Source organism: Rhinolophus ferrumequinum, chromosome 6 (assembly GCF_004115265.2).
Source record: "Rhinolophus ferrumequinum isolate MPI-CBG mRhiFer1 chromosome 6, mRhiFer1_v1.p, whole genome shotgun sequence".
NCBI classification, from domain to species: Eukaryota; Metazoa; Chordata; class Mammalia; order Chiroptera; family Rhinolophidae; genus Rhinolophus; species Rhinolophus ferrumequinum.
In genome coordinates, this window is record NC_046289.1 from 94,685,203 (window position 1) to 94,703,425 (window position 18,223).

The following is an 18,223-nucleotide window of genomic DNA, read 5'->3' on the forward strand; positions in this document are numbered from 1 at the left end:
GAGAAACCAGCCAAACCAGCTGAATCTTCTACCAGCTCCTCCCCTTGGCCAAACCTACTCAGAAACGTAGGTGTGATACACACAGGACAGGGAAAAGAGTAAAGAATGAATCTGGGGGCAACCACAAATAACTCAGTGGAAATCAGAAACTAGAGGATTTCAGAGGAATGGAGGAATAAGGAGCAGTAAGTGTACACCCCACATTCCAGTCATTTGTGCTGGTTTGGTGTTTCAGTGCAAACTTTATCCTCTTTACATTCCTATATTCCTAAGATTTGGGGGAAACTAATTCCAAAAAGCTGACTGTTAAAAAGCTCCCTTTCGAGTTCTTTTTCCCCCCGATTAAATAGCTTTTTCCCAAGTTTCTCCTTCCTCCTTTTCTACTGAAATTTATAGCCTCTTCATTAATTTATAATTCCTTTTTTGTAACTCTTCTGCAATCAGGAATGCAGCAGCAGGATGCTGTTTGTGTTATTACTTTGCAATTACAGAACAGTAAATCCGTTCCTGTGAGAGATAGCCAGCCAGTAGTTTATAATAACACCTAAGTAAAAGCTAGGGCCACTCCCCTATTTGACAAGATAAGGTTTTCCATTTCAGTCATGAGAATAGCTTGAAGTATAGATACTCTACACTCTTCACGTTATATGCTCCTAAATGAGATGATTACTGTTTTAATCACATGGTCGAGGAAACAAACTCTGGTTTATTTAAGAGAGCAAGACATTACAGAGAGACAGACCAAGAGTAGGACCTGAATTTTTTTAAAAAGCTAGATCTGACCTTCAATTTCCTCACCTGGAAAGAATTGGTGCCCTAAGTACCTCATAGACCTTTTGGAAGATCAACTGAAATAAGTAGCTGAGTGTTCCTTATAAAATGCAATATAAAAATGTATGTACAGAGCCAGAATGCCTGGAGTCCAAACCCAATCCCACCACTTTCTGACCATGTGAACTTGAGCAAATTATTCAATTTCTCTGTGCTTTAATTTCCTCACCTGTAAAATGGAAAGATCCGGAGGACCCTCACCATGGTTTATAAGTAATGACTGGGTGGGCTAGGGGTACAAAGCCCTGCTCGCTTCCTCAACAATGACACAAGGTACACTCCAGAGCTCCCAGCAGGTCACCTGAATGCCATCCTCACCTGAAATCCTTTCTTTGTGTAGCACCTTCTCTTTCCTGATTCTGCTTCCCTCTCTCTCTTACCAGTTTTCCTAAAAGCATTGTCTTAATAAATCGCATGCCCACAGATCACTGTTGCAGGCTCTGCTTTTAGGGAACCCAAATTAAGTCAGTACTACTCACAGAAGGTTGTTGAAAATACAAGTAGAGCACTTGGAACAGTGCCTGACATATAGCAACTGCTCAATAAGTCTCAGCAAAAAATGGGCCGGAAAACAAAACATTTATATGATGATTATGATGATGATATTACAAAACTCCTGGCATGTAGTTAGCATGTAAGGAGATTGGCAGTCATCCCTCCATCCCAACAATAAATACAAAGCCAAACAAACTGAAAAACCCACAACTCTTCTTAGGTCTGTTAGAGAAGTGAGGTCCCAGGGTGCTGCCCTCAAAATAGGAAAGACAGCGGCAGACACAGCTTCCTTATCGGAGCAGAATCCTACAAGCAGAAACCTCCGTGGAAACCAGTGCAGGGGAAGAAACACCTGCACTGTAACTGACAAATCGCGGAAGGCTCAGTGCGGACAAATCAGAGAGATAAAACCTCCAGGGGGATCCCGTCATTGGCGGGTGAGGGTAGAGGAAGCAATTCTGGAGTTTTACCTCCAAGAACTCTACTGGGTTCTCACAGTGAAAATCCCGTGGTCCTTCTGGAAGAGGGAGGGGAAAAGTAACCGTTTTGTAGTACAGCAGAGTATACTGCTCTTCTCAACAAGGCCTCCTCTCAGGGGAAACTAGTGAACCAAAGCCTAAGCTGCTGGGGTATCATCAGAGCCCAACTGATCCAGCAGAAGGGAAATGCCCAACTCCCGCCCCTTCCAGCATCCTGTCCCACCTAAGGTGTTGGTGGAGAAGCGGGGAACGTGGGGGCGCTGAGAAGCACTTGTGAAGCTCACAGCCCAGCAGCACAGGCTCACTAAAAGACGGACACCTAATCACAGGGCTACAGAACACCTCCTTCTCCCCTCCCCTCAACACCTTCCTACCACATCACTTACCGCCTAGGTACCAGAGTACCTTTTACCCCTCACATCATGTCCAACTTTCAACAAAAATTTACAATATACAAAAAGGCAAAAAAGCGTTTGAAGAGACAGACCAAGCATCAGAACCACACTCAGATATGGCAAAGATGTTGGAATTTTCCGACTGGGAATTTAAAACAACTATGATTAATAAATATATTAAAGGCTCTAAAGGAAAAAGTAGACAACATGGAAAAACAGATGGGTGATGTGAGCAGAGAAATGGAAATTCTAAGAAAACACCGAAAAGAAGTATTAGACATTGAAAACACTAACAGACATGAAGACTTCCTCTGATGGGCTCCTTAGTACCCTGGACACAGCTGAAGAAAGAATCTCTGAGCTTGAGAGCATGTCAATAGAAACTTCCAAAGTTGGAAAAGCAAAGAGAAAAAGTCAAGAGCAACAACAACAAAACAGAACAGAGTATCCAAGAACTAGGGGACAACTCTAAAGCCCCTGGCTTTCCAAGAAATTTAGACAGGTGTCTAATTTTTTTTTTTTTTTAATGTCAGTTTCCTTCCAGTTCCTGTGCTCCAGATCAAATGACAATTTTCAGCTACTATGTCAGGCTACCAGCTGCCATTAGAAAAGAATTAGAGAAGAGGTGAGTTTCTGAGATTGGGTCCCAGTGGTTATTCTTGAACAAAAGGGAGTAAAAGGACATAGAAAGAAGAAAATACCTGTTAAAGCCCAAAGCCAAGCACTGTGTCCAGCACATAGTTACAATACCATCAATAATTATTTAGTGTGATGGTTTTAGAGCTATTGATGTAGGATGTTCCTTAATGTATGCCGGGTTTGTAGTCTTGTGGAGCCAAAGAATGGATACATGGACCAAGGAGAGGCAGAGTTGCACAGGAAGACAGTTTATTATAGCAAGCAAAGAGTTACAGCTCCCGAGCGGGAGGGGGTACCCGCAGCTGGGAAGCCCACTAGCTAAGGCAAAAAGCCTCTGTTTATATACCTTCATTTCTACCTGGGAGGGGGACATTGGGATGTGGCTGCCTATAGATGCAATGTTTCCCAGACTCACTCTCCTGCTCAGCCTGGGGGAGGTCTTTGAAACAACTCAGTTGCCCCAGAGCATGACTGATGGTATTTTTGCCCTGGTACGGTGGTCCTGGTGCTGTTCTTGCTCAGTCTAGGGATTTCTAACTGCCTGACTTCATACTAACTAACCTGCCTCCCTATGTCCGTAAATTCTTTGATACTCCTCCCTTTAAGAGGTTGCATTTAGTTTCCCTCTGATTGATTGTTGACTCACTGAATCGTATTGAATAGAATAAGATGGAAGCGAGAGGATTGAAACAGGGCCCGGGAGGCACCCCCATAGAAGAGGCCTCTCCAGGTCCCCGACCCACTTTTCCTTGTACCTATAGCTTAACAATAGATCAACCCCCTGCGGCTTGAGCCGGAAAGTCCCCTGTCCCTCCCAGTTCCCTGTTTTAGAAAATTACCCTGGAACTTATGCTTGTTGATCACAATCACAGTGGTCTACCAGGCTAACTCCGTCATTGTTCCTGAGTTGCTGACTCCACCCTAGAATCACGTAGCCACCCTAGAATCTTGCAGACCCCTGGATCACACAGCCTCTGGAGGATGTTCCCTTAAAAATCCCAAGCTGCCCCAATATTCCCCAATAAAAACAAATTAAAAAGAAAAACAAAACCCAAGCTGGTCTGAGAACGTTACGGCAGTGTTTGGAGGTGTTAACCCACTGCCTTCTCAGACCACTGGTGCTCTGATAATAAATGCTTATTCTGTGGCCCAGCTCCTGTGACGGTCTATTGGCTGAGCGGCCTGGATCCGTTTGGCCTCCAGTTTGAGGATGTCACTTCCAAGGGTAAGAGATAAAAAGTCTAGTGTTTCCCTGTGGGCTGTCCTCACTCCACCCTCTTTCCTGGATCACTTACTACGGGGGAAGCCCTGTGAAAGGCTTCATGACGAGGAACTGAATCCTCCTGCCAGCGTCCCCATAAGAGATCTTGGAAGCGGACACTCCAGCCCTCCAGACGGCTCCAGCCGACCACTTAACTGCAAATTCATGACAGACCCTGAGCCTGTGTCTGGATTCCTGACCCACGGAAACTGTGAGATCATACAGGTTTGTTGTTTTAAGCTGCAAATCCAGGGTCCTTTCTTACACAGCAATAAATAACTAACGATGTGGAAAGACAACAAAGTTCCAGACATCAGTGGTTTGGTTGACGAACAAGGGAGCAACACCAAGACTGTGAACAAGACGGGACAGACAGGAAGTGGAGTTACTGGTGTGCAGGAAGGGCAACAGGAGAAGCGAATGGGGAGCGCAAAGGTCAGCATGCCAACATGGAACAAGCAGAAATAAATACCACGGACTACAATGAACTCAGTGGTGAAACAGGATCCCTAAGCTCACTGAGGCGGCTGCGGCTGACGGCACACTCCCAGTAGAAGTTCAGTTACTTGGAACAAACGCAAAGTACTGTTACTAAGGGGAGAGTGCAACGGAAAGGCTTTCCCTTGGGGAAAGAGAGCAAGGGCAAATAACCAGGCTCTTTTTGAAATCAAGAATGAATGCTTTACTCTTCTGAGGCTAGAACAAGGGGTGTCAAGTTAATTCAAACTCTCCGTATTCACAGTTGCTTTTTCTGGTCTCCTGAATTTAAAGTAGTAAGAGGTTCCTGTGAATTCAGTCTTAACTGGGAGGATTTCACAAAATTTTCCAAACTCATTATGCTCGTGTATGAACAAAGTCCCCAGGAATTTTCCGCCGGGTTCTAATTTTCCAAGGCAGCTCTGTCTCTCTTTCCCAAAGGTTTCATTCCTTCATGATGAGACCAAAGGGTAGCAAGGCAAAGTCTTGCCTTCTGGCCTCAGCTCTGTAAAACCACTCAGAGGACCTCACATAAGACCTTTCTTTCCCTTTTGAAACTTACTTCCTTATTTGTCATGCGGTGTGGATAACACCATTCTTCCCAGCACGGCTGTCAAAGGAGCTTATCAATCATAAAGCACTTGGCAAACTGTAAAGTGCTGCACAAACAGGAAAGGGGGATTCCTTTAGCAGCCGTGTTTTTCAAAGAGGATTTCCTCTCAGCTACTGTCAACACCTCAGTCGTTCCAGACCTTTCACTACTAGTAGGAAGCGCTTCTCAACAACACTTGCTCTCTCTGATTCTAACAATAACAATATCCTTGTGCTTTCAATGTAAGGGCCAGCCTCCCTTGCTCACCTATGGTTCCCGTCATTATTGCTGCTTTCTCTGAGGCTGCTCTGGGAGTTTCCTCTTATTACTTTCTGCCTCCCTGTTACCTGGGAGGGATTTCTCTCCATAAATGCTTCGGCCCTACCCTTGAGGAAACCACAGTGGAGTCATTCTGTTCTCATTTTCCAGGGAAACACTGCCTTCTGAGTGAGGGCTCCTTCTCCGCTGAACTGCAGGCCTAAATGTCAGCACTGAATTGCCGGGGCCAGTGCAGTCCAAGATTACCTGTGGATCAAGGGCACTTAAATTCTGAACAAACCTTCTCGTTTTCCTAACGATGTCTTATCTCCCGCCAACCTGGCCTACACCCCTTATCCACACGGAGATGGTTGATGTTTCAGAACATGGACTTCAGAACCATCTGGGTCACCTGAGCAAGTGATGTCATGAAGCTCTGTGCTTCATTTCTCATGAGGATGATAATGTACAGGAACATCTTTATTAATTTAAATAGACAGAGTGTCATGCGGGATGGCCTGCGGAGTCTGCGGGGTCTCTGGTCCCGCTCCCCATACAAGAACGCAGGACATGGTGAGGCCAAAAAGGAACACCCACGGAGCCATAGGTAGGGGAGTCATACCACTATACTCTCACTGGCGGCTGGGTTGGAGACACAGGAACCAGGAGCCACACAATTCTCAGCCCTCACTGCTCCACTTGCAGGCTCAGCCACCATCTCCTTGCTAGCCCCCATTTGCTGCTAGCGTAGCCACGGCAGTTATATTAGTGCCCAATGGCTCACTGGTTACAGCTGCCGGCCAACTAGCCACAGCTGATGGCCATTTGATCACAGTCGATGGCCATTTACTACCTGAGCCAGCACCTTTCCACGTGAGGCCGAGAGCCTGGAAACTGCTTTTTGGGGCTCTGTCCCCACACAGAGTGCTTTAAAATGAGCCAGGCACAGAGGAGAACTCAGTAAATGCAAACTAGTAAACTATCATTTCTTTTCACAAGGCTTCAATTCCTCTCCTGCCACTGCCTGTGCAGCCAGGAGGGCTTGGCCTGAGGGGGAAGGGCGAGGAGATTGAGAAAAGACGGGGAGACAAGAAAGCTGGGATCGGGAGGTCCACCGTCCACGGATGGCAGAGCAGTGGTGCAGTCTTTATTTCACACACGGTTTATATATAGTGTTGGAACAATTATCTATACAAACAAATATTAGCAGAACAAGCAGGTATAAGTAAAACATTCTCTTTTGTGTATTGGCAAGTTTGGATGTCTGTGGCTGCATTAGTGTTGTCTTGTTCTTCCTGGGAAGATGCTGAGGCAAGGCTTCCCATGGAATGACTGACCTTGCAGGCTGCAAGGCCCTTGTCAGCTTACAGCCCGCTCTCTACACTCTCTCAAGCAACCCTGGTCTCCTGCCCACACGTGCCCTTCCTCTCTCACCCCCATTCCCCTCCTTCCTGCCTATCCCACAGGCCCCAGCAGGGACCACCTCCTCTGCAGAGCTGACCTTGCTACACTGGCCTGCAATGTGGTCTGCATCAGAACTCTCATAGCCCCATCTCTGTCACTATTGAAAAGTTGTCCCATTCTCCCTTGGGCTTTTTGTTATCTCTCTGTGTGTGGTGTCACTTAGCCCAAACAGGCTTCATTTGCTGACATTGTGATTAGTTATAAATATTTTATCAGATAGACACACATCCAGGCCCAGTAATATGGATGCTGAATTTTAAATCAATGTAAGTAGGTATCAATGAATAACAGGAAAGAGAAACGTTCACCACTTTAAGGGTCCAATAGCGAGCCTGGTTTTCCTCGCAGGTAACTCCCTTTGTACTTTCCAGAGATGTTCCCACTAATGAAGAGGTACAGTTCCAACACAGCTTTATCAGTAAAATTGTCAGAAATGGAAATAACATAAGAGACATAGATTTGTGTTCTAGAAAAGTGGTGAGAGGATTCTAGAGTGAAAAAGTAATTAAAGTCATTGAATTCCAATTTAGATAAAGTCAACTGGCTGGAAATTGCAAAATGTACACCTGGGAACCTTGATCTTTAAAAGCAGAGAAGTGCTGGGGTAAGGTTAGTAAAGTTGAAAAAGAGAACTGGCTATATAGACCAAGGAGGGACAACCAAGAAAGAGGGACAGCCCCACCCACCCCACCCGTCACACACACACACATAATCTGTGCCAGGGAAGAGCTCCCCATGATCCAGGAATGGACTTCCATTACTCCTCACAAACTGGGGATGCCCTCTAGAGGGGAGACACATCCTTTTGCCTCTTTTCCTAGTACTGTCCAAAGGGACGAAATAAGGGTACTTTCAAGGTCAATATTAGAAGGGTGCCTACAGGGATTTTGAGGGTCCTACCCAAAGAAATCTCTCTCCGCTAGTTTGTTGATTCCTGAAGTCTTTTCTTCTGTAACTAGAGATTGAGGTTTTAAATGTGAATGCGGTTCCATACATTGACCAAACAATCACCAAATGCAAGTAGTCCTAAGTCATCCTTTCTAGGTTTACTGGGCAGGAAGGAATCAAAAAGACCAGTGAGCGATGAGACCCCAGGAGGGCGTCAACTAACTTTGAAGTTCAAGCACAGCCAAAGAGAACTTGTGTTCCAGGATAGCTTCCTACAGCTATGCCAGTATGTTTGCAGGCAGCTCTGTACGTTAAGATAATTTGTGACTCTAGTAAAGTTGAGGACACGTGTGGGCCAGCCCTGGAACCGTGCCAGTCAAAGCACATCATTTAGTGGTAAAAATATCTTTAGAGACTTCCTCTACATTCCTCAGTTAGTATTGAGAAGGGTTTTTATGGACTGAATTGTGTCCACCACGCCCCCAAATTTATATGTTGAAGCCCTAACTTCCAATGTAACTGTATTTGGAGATAAGGCCTTTGAGGAGGTAGTTGAGGTCACATGAGGTCATAAGGGTGGGGCCCCAATCCAACAGGACTGTTGTCCTCATAAGAAGAGGAAGAGACACAAAGAGTGCAGACATGCACAGAGAAAAGGTATGTGTCTCTCATGTGAGGACCATGAGAAAGCAGCCATCTGCAAGCCAGGAAGAGAAGCCTCACCAGAAACCAGCCCTGTTGGCACGCTGAGCCGGGCATTCCCTCCTCCAGAACTGTGAAAAAGTAGGCTTCTGTTGTTTAAGCCACCCAGTCTGTGGCATTCTGTTATGGCAGTCCAAGCAGACTAACATAGGGTCCAATTTACAAGCAACACACACACACATGCACACACACACACAGACATCTCCCAGTAGAGATACAGAACCCAGGTTGGCCACAGATTTCTTTTGATGGGTGGGGGTTTGGAAGTCTACAAATACTCTCACATGAGCCATTTTTATCCTGTCCCAATCCATTCATTATAATAGAATGATTTTTTTCCTAGAGCGTTAGTACATGCAGGTCAACAAACATTTATTAGGCACCCACTGTACACACTAGACATGGGGTACAAAGATGAAGACGCCTGCCCACAAGGACCTCACGGCAGGCTCACCAAGTCCAGAACTGAAGCACTAGAAGTGTCTTCTCCCTTCCTAGTTCTACTCTGCCCAACCCCACTGGGGAGACACAGACTGTGCCCTGGACTATGGGTGGGCTTTAACCTGGGTGGGGCTTAATCCGAGCTCTCTGGACGGGTTGGGTATGAGCAACTTTTTCATGTCACCTACTGTTAAGATGTTTTCACCTCCAGGTGTGTTTAGATTTGCCTACATTTCAAAAAGATCCCAAGTCTCCTTGTTTGCCCTTGGTTTTATTTTTAGAACGCAGAATGGTGACTGGGAAGAACCCTGAACAGAGTTGGGTCGGGTTCAGTTCCAGGCTCCCACTTCAAAGCCATGACCCCATCTAGCCCAGTGTCCACCGCAGGTAAATGGAGATGATAATGGCTTCTTCACAAGGTTATAAGGATTTAAAGAAATGTTTGTATTTAAATGCAAAGCTATATAAATAAAAGGCAGTAGTCATGATAACTATCACGTATGAACTGTTTGCCATGTACCAGGAGCTATGCACAGTCCTCACAACACCCATCACCATAGCAACACGGCCATGTGGTTACTATTATAATCTCCAGCTTTGCTAATAACAGAAGTGAGGCCTGAAGAAGCTAGACAACTAGGCCGAGTTTGAAGCTTGGTGACTGCAGAGTTCTAAGCACCAATTACCCTATTTTATTCTGCCATGGTTGCATAACTTTGGCATCAATTACCTTAGGTACTTTCAAGCCATTTGCCTTTTGTTACTTAGCATCATAATTTAAAAGAGTTGATGTACACTTGACATCTGAGAGCCATGAGGAAGAGAAAGAAATACAGAGAATAGAAGCTTAAGTAAGGTTGGTCATTAGAAGGGCTTAGAAGACACTCCTCATCCAGGCTGCTCGCAAGTCCATGTGTCTAATACACCTCATCACTTTTTTTTTTTTTTTTTTTTTTTTTTTTTGCCAAGCAAGCAGTGGATTTAGTAAAGACAAAGAGTACACTCCCAAAATAATGGGGATGAGGAAGCCAGAAGAGCAACTGCTTGAAAAACAAAGAAACTTAGGATTTTATTAGAATGAGAACGAGAGATATTCAAGCTTTAGGGCTGGAATCGCAGGCGTTCCCAGGTAGGTGCTTACTGAGCACTCCTTCCCACCGGGAGGCGGGATCCCCTTGTCCTTACTTGGTCCTTGTGGGAACTGTCATGGAGACACTGGGGCTGGAGATTTTTCCCTGCCTGCAATGCTAATAGCATTACGATCTACGTATTACAATTAGCTGTCGCTGCACCTTTTCTTAAGGTTGACCTGGTGGTCTCCTCATTCCTTTCTCTCCTCTCACCTCCTCCTTCCTTTCTTCCCCACGTCTCCCCACAACCCTATTCTTTCTGCCTATGGTAACAAAATCTCTGGAATAAGGGAAATTTTTCCTGATTGTTTTTTTAACCTTAACAAGTATTCCTGTCAGAAACAGAGAGTAGAGTGGTGGTTACCAGTGATACAGGAGAGTTAGCATGTTCCTAGGTAGATAGAGAGGTCCCTGGTGGAATAAACAAAGGCAGTCATATCCTAAAACTTCAGGTTTTGAAATCACTGCTTTGCTCCAGGACATAATGTAACAAGGCCTTGAGGTTAATCATAAAATTCATTTGGCCCGACAAATGGAGCAGATCTGATTTTGCCTCAGTCATGGGGCACCCCCCATTCGGGACCCCCTCCCGCTCGGGAGCTGCAACCTCTTCTCCTACCTCTAATAAACTATCCTTTTTTGAAAACTTTTTGCCTCTCCTGGTCCGTGTTTCCATTCTTCGGCTTCACGAGACACGATGCCGGCCCACAATCAGAAACTGCCAGCAGATCCAGCATCACCTACGTCACCAGGGGACAGAGGTGGGGAGATGGGGAGAAACTGACTAGAAGGTACAAACTTTCAGTTATAAAATTAACAAGTTCTGGGGAACTAATGTAGAGCATGGTGATTATAGCTGATAATACTGCATGTACTTGAATGTTGCTAAGTGTAGCTCTTAAGTGTTCTCACCACAAAAAAAAAAAAAAAATGGTAACTATGTGCCAGCATGAAGGTGTTAACTAACACTATGGTGGTAATCCCTTTGCAATATATAAATATATCAAATCAACATGTAAACCTTAAACATACACAAAGTTATATGTCAATTATATCTCAATAAAGCTGGAAAAAATTGTTCCTCTTAAACCATCACATTATATTATCTCTTTTCCAGCATTCAGACAGCTAAGCAGGAATTTCTTTTTTTCTCTCTCTGCAACTCTGTATAAAGCCTTTTAACTGTGTGATTACTCTGCCATCTAGCTTCCTGAGCCTATATAGCTGTACATGAGACTCTCCTGGGGCATATTAGGGCTAAGCACTGCTTTGGTTTAAAATGCATTGTTTTATCACTTAACAAATGTTTGATGATGCTAGACGCACGGCTCATGCACGCGCGCGCACACACACGCAATAAGAGAAAGCGTGATATCTCCTCCTTCACAGAAAGGTCAGTCTGCAGTGTTGTGAGACTCTGGAGCCAGTTGAGATTTCTGCTTGTTAAAAAAAAAGAAAAAGGTCAATGGAACAGCATTCTTTCTTTTCAAGAATCTGGAATGCAGATTTTAGACTTAAAGTGAGTGAGGTTAACGTGAAAAGCCAATAGATAGAACACTCTTGTGTGTGGCTAAATCTCTTGGCTGAGTAAATCTTATAAATTTCGTTTAAAAAGAAAGCTTTTTCTAATAGTCTACTTATGTTCTATTGCAGCAGTTTCTTTAACCTTTCTACCCCCAGGTAAGCAAAAATATTATCTACTGTAGAAAGATTATTGTTTCTAGAAAAGGGTAACATACACCTCAGGAAATAAGGGGAAATCTGTTTTGACCTAAACCTGGGTTTGAGATTATTTTAAAATGGGGTTCTTTAGTAAAGTCACCAATCTCAGAAAACAAATGTCCTAGTTTCCCTCAGGCTAGAGGACCCTGTTGCCAGCAGGGTGTGAACACACCCACAGCTGAGCAGAGACAGCTTGTTCTCACACAGCAAAAATTGAATCTATTCCTATAAATTTGTTCCTTTGTTATTAATGGATTTGCACTCAGTTACACTGGAGGTCCTGATCTACTGTGTTTTGCCAGAGTGGCCCCAACACACACACACACACACACACACACACACACACACACACACTTAAAAATATTTCTATTGAGGATCTAGTGCTAAAATGTTTTCAGTTTAGAATGAATGGAAGGGGGGAAGTACACTTCTCATTCCATAATCAGGTTTCAGTGATCCATTGCAGTAGGAGAGATAAGTATAAAATAATCAGATATACAATGTGACCTGTCAAGAAACATTGGGGAACACTTTGAAATGGACCCAAAAGATCGCTGGGTGTTTTCTATGGAAAATAACCTGCTGTTTACAGCACTCCTTTCTGAGTTATCGGATTCTATGAGGTTTTATTGTCTTTGATCTATTTATAAATCTGTAAATAACTGATAACAATGCAAAAAATTCTTGTCTACAGACAGGCAAATAGATTCTGCCTACTGGAAGCACAACTGATTCCTTCCACCCACCCACCCACAGAAAAAAAGCAGTTTGCATCCATTAGTAAATGTATTGCATGACCTATTTTTGCCTCTGCTCTTTGAACTCCATTTTGAACTGATTATAATCTCTTACTTGTTCTCTCATTAATTAATTAGTTATATCTATAAGAGAGTCATGAATTACTTTTGTGTTTTTAATTATCCTCTAAGAGAACTGGTGTTTTTTTGTGTTTTTTTTCCCCCAGAGAGTTTGGGAAAAGAATGGAAATCAGGTAGCAGGAGAAAAAAGGGCTATATGTCCCTTTAGATTTCTCCAAACTCCCCAGACTCAGTCTGAGAAGGCAACACAGCTATTCAGCCAGGGTTTCAGCCCTAGGTCTGAGCTACATAAGCCTGAGTGTCATTGAAGGGGTGGCAAGTAGACCCAGGGATCCCTTTGATCTCCTAGTTCCCTGATTAAACCAGTTTCGATGAATTGTACCTTTTTCCAACATGGTCAGCAACCTCAGATGTTACATTATAGACAAATTGCTAAGCATAGTGATTACTTCTCTTTTCCTTAAATAAGAATATTCCCGAAGCATACTCTTTCATAACGTAGACATGGAATTTTATACAACCAGTTCCTAGAGTTTTCCTAAAACTAAGACAACTTTGGGGGAAAAAAGCACCTCAATTTATTTAACATTTCTTTTGTGTTTTGTCTGCAGGGCAGTGTAATGAAGACCTTAAACTTTGAAGTCTGACAGCCTGAATTCAAATCTCAACTCTACCTCCAGGCAATTGACCTGACTTCTCTGAGCCTCAAATTTTCTTATGTGTAAAATGGAAAAATAAGCTATTCCCTCTCAGAGCTTTTGTGAGGATTGCAAAGTCTTTGGCAGAGACAAATGTGTACTAAACCCTTAACAAATGATATTGTTGTTGTTGTTGTTTGTCTACATTTCTTTTATATAAAACGTGTAACTATAATATCTTACAATAATAAATAGGGTAGGAACTAAGCCTGAAGATGTCGTGATCAAAGTTTAAAAACAAAAATCTTATTACATTTGAGACCCACTCCTGACCCCCTTCCTAAGGTCATCTCCAAGATCTAAGCTTCACTGCTTATTGTTTGTTGGGATTCTGAAGAGCATGGCAACCATAGAAAGAAGAAATTAAGAATACCAGAATTACAGCTTCATTTTCCACCAAAATACTGAACTCATAAGGACTTCTGGCTCCCAGATCAAACCTGGAGGAACTAAAGGGAAAACATCAAACTACAGATAATATTTTGAGAAACCCTTGGGGAGATGGAGGGATGCTTTGAACTGGGGGTAGGAAGGTGGGGGAGCCATTTTATCCAGAGGCAGTTTTACCAAACTCAGGTTCAGCTGATTGCTGTCGGAGCAATGATCAAGAGACAAGTGTTGGTGGAAAGAAAAGTCGGTTTATTCAGAATGCCAGCATTCTGGGAACACGGCAGACTATTGTCTCAAAGACCACCTTCCTTGTTCCTAGAACGCACAGAAGGTTTTAAAGGTACACAAGAAGAAGCAGAAAAAAGGAAAGGGGGAGTTAGTCATGTGATTCATCCCAGACAATGTCTAGTTTGTTCCGAGATGGTTATCTCAAACCTGGTCTTAGGGGTGATTCATATGTCATCTAACAGAAAATCCCAATCCAGAATTGCAGCCTTGTTGCTGGTGTCTGAATGGCTAAGGGTTGACTGAGTTTCTTGCAAGCTAGTGTCCTGCTGATTAGCTAAATTAATGAGGTACGCATATAGCCTTGGGAAAGCAGAGCAATTAAATGGGACAGTGGGGGAGAGACACAAAGAAAAAAAATAAAATAAACCACAATTTAAGTAAATCCAACTACAAATCAGTAAACCAAACTAGACTGCTAAATCTTTAAAAGTATACATCAATCTTACAGCAGGAAGTAGTTCTACTCAGCTGTAGGGAGAAGAGAGAAAGAGGGAGAAAACAATTGGAGTTTGTAGTGAGAGGGAAAAAGAACTCTTTATCTGCACTACCAAAGTTCAAAAGCTGGGACCTACAAATAAAACTGAAAATGCAAGAGGGTGAAATACTTCTCTCCCTGATTCCACCTTAATTCCAGCCTGCATTTCTATAGATATGATAATTGACTGGAGGGGTTCTGCTTGAGACTGAGTAATTTCTGGTCTGACCCACTGGGTACAAAGAAATTAGGAGATTTACCACTTTTCCTTGGATCCCACATCTTGCCTCACCCCTTCTCCCTTCCCTGTATATATAGAGTGCTGGAGTTTGGGGTGCTCTTAAGATGGATTTGTGAAAACCAGAAGTCTCCCATCTTCTCATCATGGTGCCATTTTGATAAATAAAACCTTTCCTTATTCCAAACTCTAATCTATTGACTATTAAATATTTGATGTGCTCAGCACATGGGCCTTGTGACAGCAATAAATGGTGAGCCAGGCAGGAGAAAGTGTTCAGTGGTGTATTGGCCCAAGTTGGGGTGCTCCTCCAAAGCCATCTTGCCTTAGGGGCTCAGAGGAATCCCTTAGCCAGCGTCTATCACCCTTTGGCACACAGTGCATGTGGAATGAGGAAATGTATTTGAATTTCAGTCAGCTGTCTGGTTGGTATTGTGGAATTGGTAGCCGAAAATCCTTCCTCTCTATTTGGGTGTTCTGTTCCTCAGGATGGGGCCATTTGCATTTTGGGAAGCCTCCGTCTGAGAGAAGGAAGGATTGCCATAAGCCTGTCCATTTATGTGTTTCATCTCTTTGAGCCGAGGGGCTCAATTTGAAAGGGTAGGTCACCCCAGTGTGTACAACTGGGAACTTTCTTCCCCCTCCGCTTGGGCTTCTTCCTTTGGAATAAGCCAATCTGCGTCTTTGTTCAGAGTACCCTTTTGGAGGGGGGAATAGTTAAAGGACTTGTGCCCAGTTCATGAATTGATTCAATTACATTTGGTTGCCCACTTGAATTTGAAATTTGTAGCTCATCTAATTTATCTGAGGTTTAGTTAGACGAGTACTTGATTTATTGTCTTGTTTTTGTGTCATTTGTGTGTCTATCTGAGGCTCTTTCTTCCACTATTGGTTTGGAATTAATAAGTAAAATGGTATTTGTGTGTATTTTGCTTGGAAGTATGAAATAAAATGATGTCTGAGGCTTCTTCCCCTCCCCCTCTCATTCATCCTCTTTGTCTGCAGACATGTGGCAGCCAGCACATTGTGCTCAACTCACTCAGGCCTCTCAGAGACAATACATTCTTTGATTATAGGCTAATTATTAAATGGCTTCCTACAACATGCAAAGCCTTGGTCATCTGGATACAATACCTCTGAGTTTTACATTGCCTGTGGGACAAAAAAGCTAGTGTTTAAAAATGAAAGCTGGGCCGCCCGGTGGCTCAGGCGGTTAGAGCTCCATGCTCCTGACTCCGAAGGCTGCCGGTTGGATTCCCACATGGGCCAGTGCGCTCTACACCACAAGGTTGCCAGTTCAATTCCTCGAGTCCCGCAAGGGATGGTGGGCAGCACCCCCTGCAACTAAGATTGAACACGGCACCTTGAGCTGAGCTGCTGCTGAGCTCCCGGATGGCTCAGTTGGTTAGAGTGCATCCTCTCAACCACAAGGTTGCTGGTTCGACTCCCGCAAGGGATGGTGGGCTGCGCCCCCTGCAACTAGCAATGGCAACTGGACCTGGAGCTGAGCTGCACCCTCCACAAGTAAGACTGAAAGGACAACAACTTAAAGCTGAATGGCACCCTTCACAACTAAGAATGAAAGGACAACAACTTAACTTGGAAAAAAAAGAAGTCCTGGAAGTACACACTGTTCCCCAATAAAGTCCTGTTCCCCTTCCCCAATTAAAAAAAAAAAAAAAAAAATGAAAGCTGTGGGGGATTTCCGGTCAAGATGATAGTGGAAGTAAACACGGTGTTTGCCTCCTCTCACGACCACATCAAAGTTACAACTAAACTACAGGACAATCATCATTGACAATCGCCTGAAGTCTAACTGAACTGAAATCCTACCTCCAAAGACATGCAGAAGAAGTCACCTTGAGACTGGTGGAAGGGGCAGAGACGTAGAATGGGCTGGTCCTACACCTGTGTGTGACTTTAAAATTGGGAGGGAAAGCTCAGCTGCAGAGGTCCCCTCCAGAGGATTGAGGGGTTTCTGCCCCACACAAGGTTCCGCAGCCCAGGGTTCCAGGGCCAGGGAAAGAAGTCTCCATAAGTTCTGGTTATGAAAAACAGCAGAGATTGTAGTAGTGAGACCTGTCCATGTCTTACTACTTTGACCATGATGATGTGGCTTTGAAGAATTTTGCCAAATATTTTTTTTCACCAATCTCAGGAGGAGAAGGAACATGCTGAGAAAATGATGAAGCGGCAGAACGAGCAAGGTGGCCAAATCTTCCTCCAGGATGTTAAGAAACCAGACCATGATGACTGGGAAAATGGGTTGAATACAATGGAGTGTGTGTTACACTTGGGAAAAAGTGTGAATCAGCCACGGCTGGAATTGCACAAACTGGCCACTGACAAAAATGATGCCCATTTGTGTGACTTCACTGACACTCACTACCTGAATGAGCAGTTGAAATCCATCAAAGAAATGGGTGAACACATTACTGACTTACACAATACGGGGGCTCCTAAATCTGGCATGGCAGAGTATCTCATTGACAAGTACACCCTGGGAGACAGTAATGAGAGATAAGCCTTCGACTGGCTTCCAGTTGCCACGGGGGTGACTTCCTGGTCAGCAAAAAAGTACATGCATGTTGGGGTTACATTTCTCTTTCTATAAGTTGTATCAATTCATCTACTTATTTTCTTTCATTTGTACCATTTCCTCAAAAAAAGTAATTTGATACAAAAAAAAGAAAAGAAAAGAAAAAACACTGGTTACAACAATGCTCAATGATCTTAGTGAGAACTTCAATAAAAAGATTGGAAACATAAAAATGGTAACAGAAAACATAAAACAGAACCTGTCAGAAATAAGGAATATAGTAACTGAAATAAAGAATACAGTAGGGGGAAGCAACAGTAGATTAGTAAAGCAGAGGATAAAATCAGTGATTTAGAAGATAAGGTAGCAGAAAACACCCAATCAGGACAGCAAAAAAAAGAATCCAAAATAGGATAGTTTAAGGGGCCTCAGAGACAACATCAAGTATACCAATATGTGCATCATAGAGTACCAAAAGAAGAAAGACAGCAAGGAATTGAAAACCTATTTAAAGAAATAATGATGGAAAACTTCCCCGACCTGGTGAAGGAAGTAGACATAACAAGTCCAGAAAACACAGAAAGTCCTAAACAAGATGAACCCAAAGAGGCCCACATCAAGACACATCATAATTAAAATGGCAAAGGTTAAAGACAAAGAGAGACTCCTAAAAGCAGCAAGAGAAAAGCAGTTAGTTACCTACAAAGAAGCTCCCATTAGACAGTTGATTTCTCAACAGAAACTTTGCAGGCCAGAAGGGATTGGCAGGAAATAGTCCAAGTGATGGAAAGCAAGGACCTACAATTAAGATTACTCTACTCAGCAAAGCTATCATTTAGAATCAAAGGAAAGATAAAGAGCTTCCCAGATAAGAGAAAGCTAAAGTAATTCATCACCACCAAACCAGTACTACAAGGAATCTTAGAGAAACTTCTTTAAGATGAATATATTTTTTTAATTATATATAATAAAATGGCAATAACTACATATCTATCATTAATTA

At 43.4% G+C, this 18,223-nt stretch overlaps 1 pseudogene; it reads left to right on the forward strand.

Annotated features, from left to right (window-relative positions):
* The first annotated feature begins 10,749 nt into the window (after positions 1-10,749).
* Positions 10,750-17,205, forward strand: LOC117023228 (ferritin heavy chain-like; annotated as a pseudogene).
* The last annotated feature ends 1,018 nt before the right edge of the window (positions 17,206-18,223 follow it).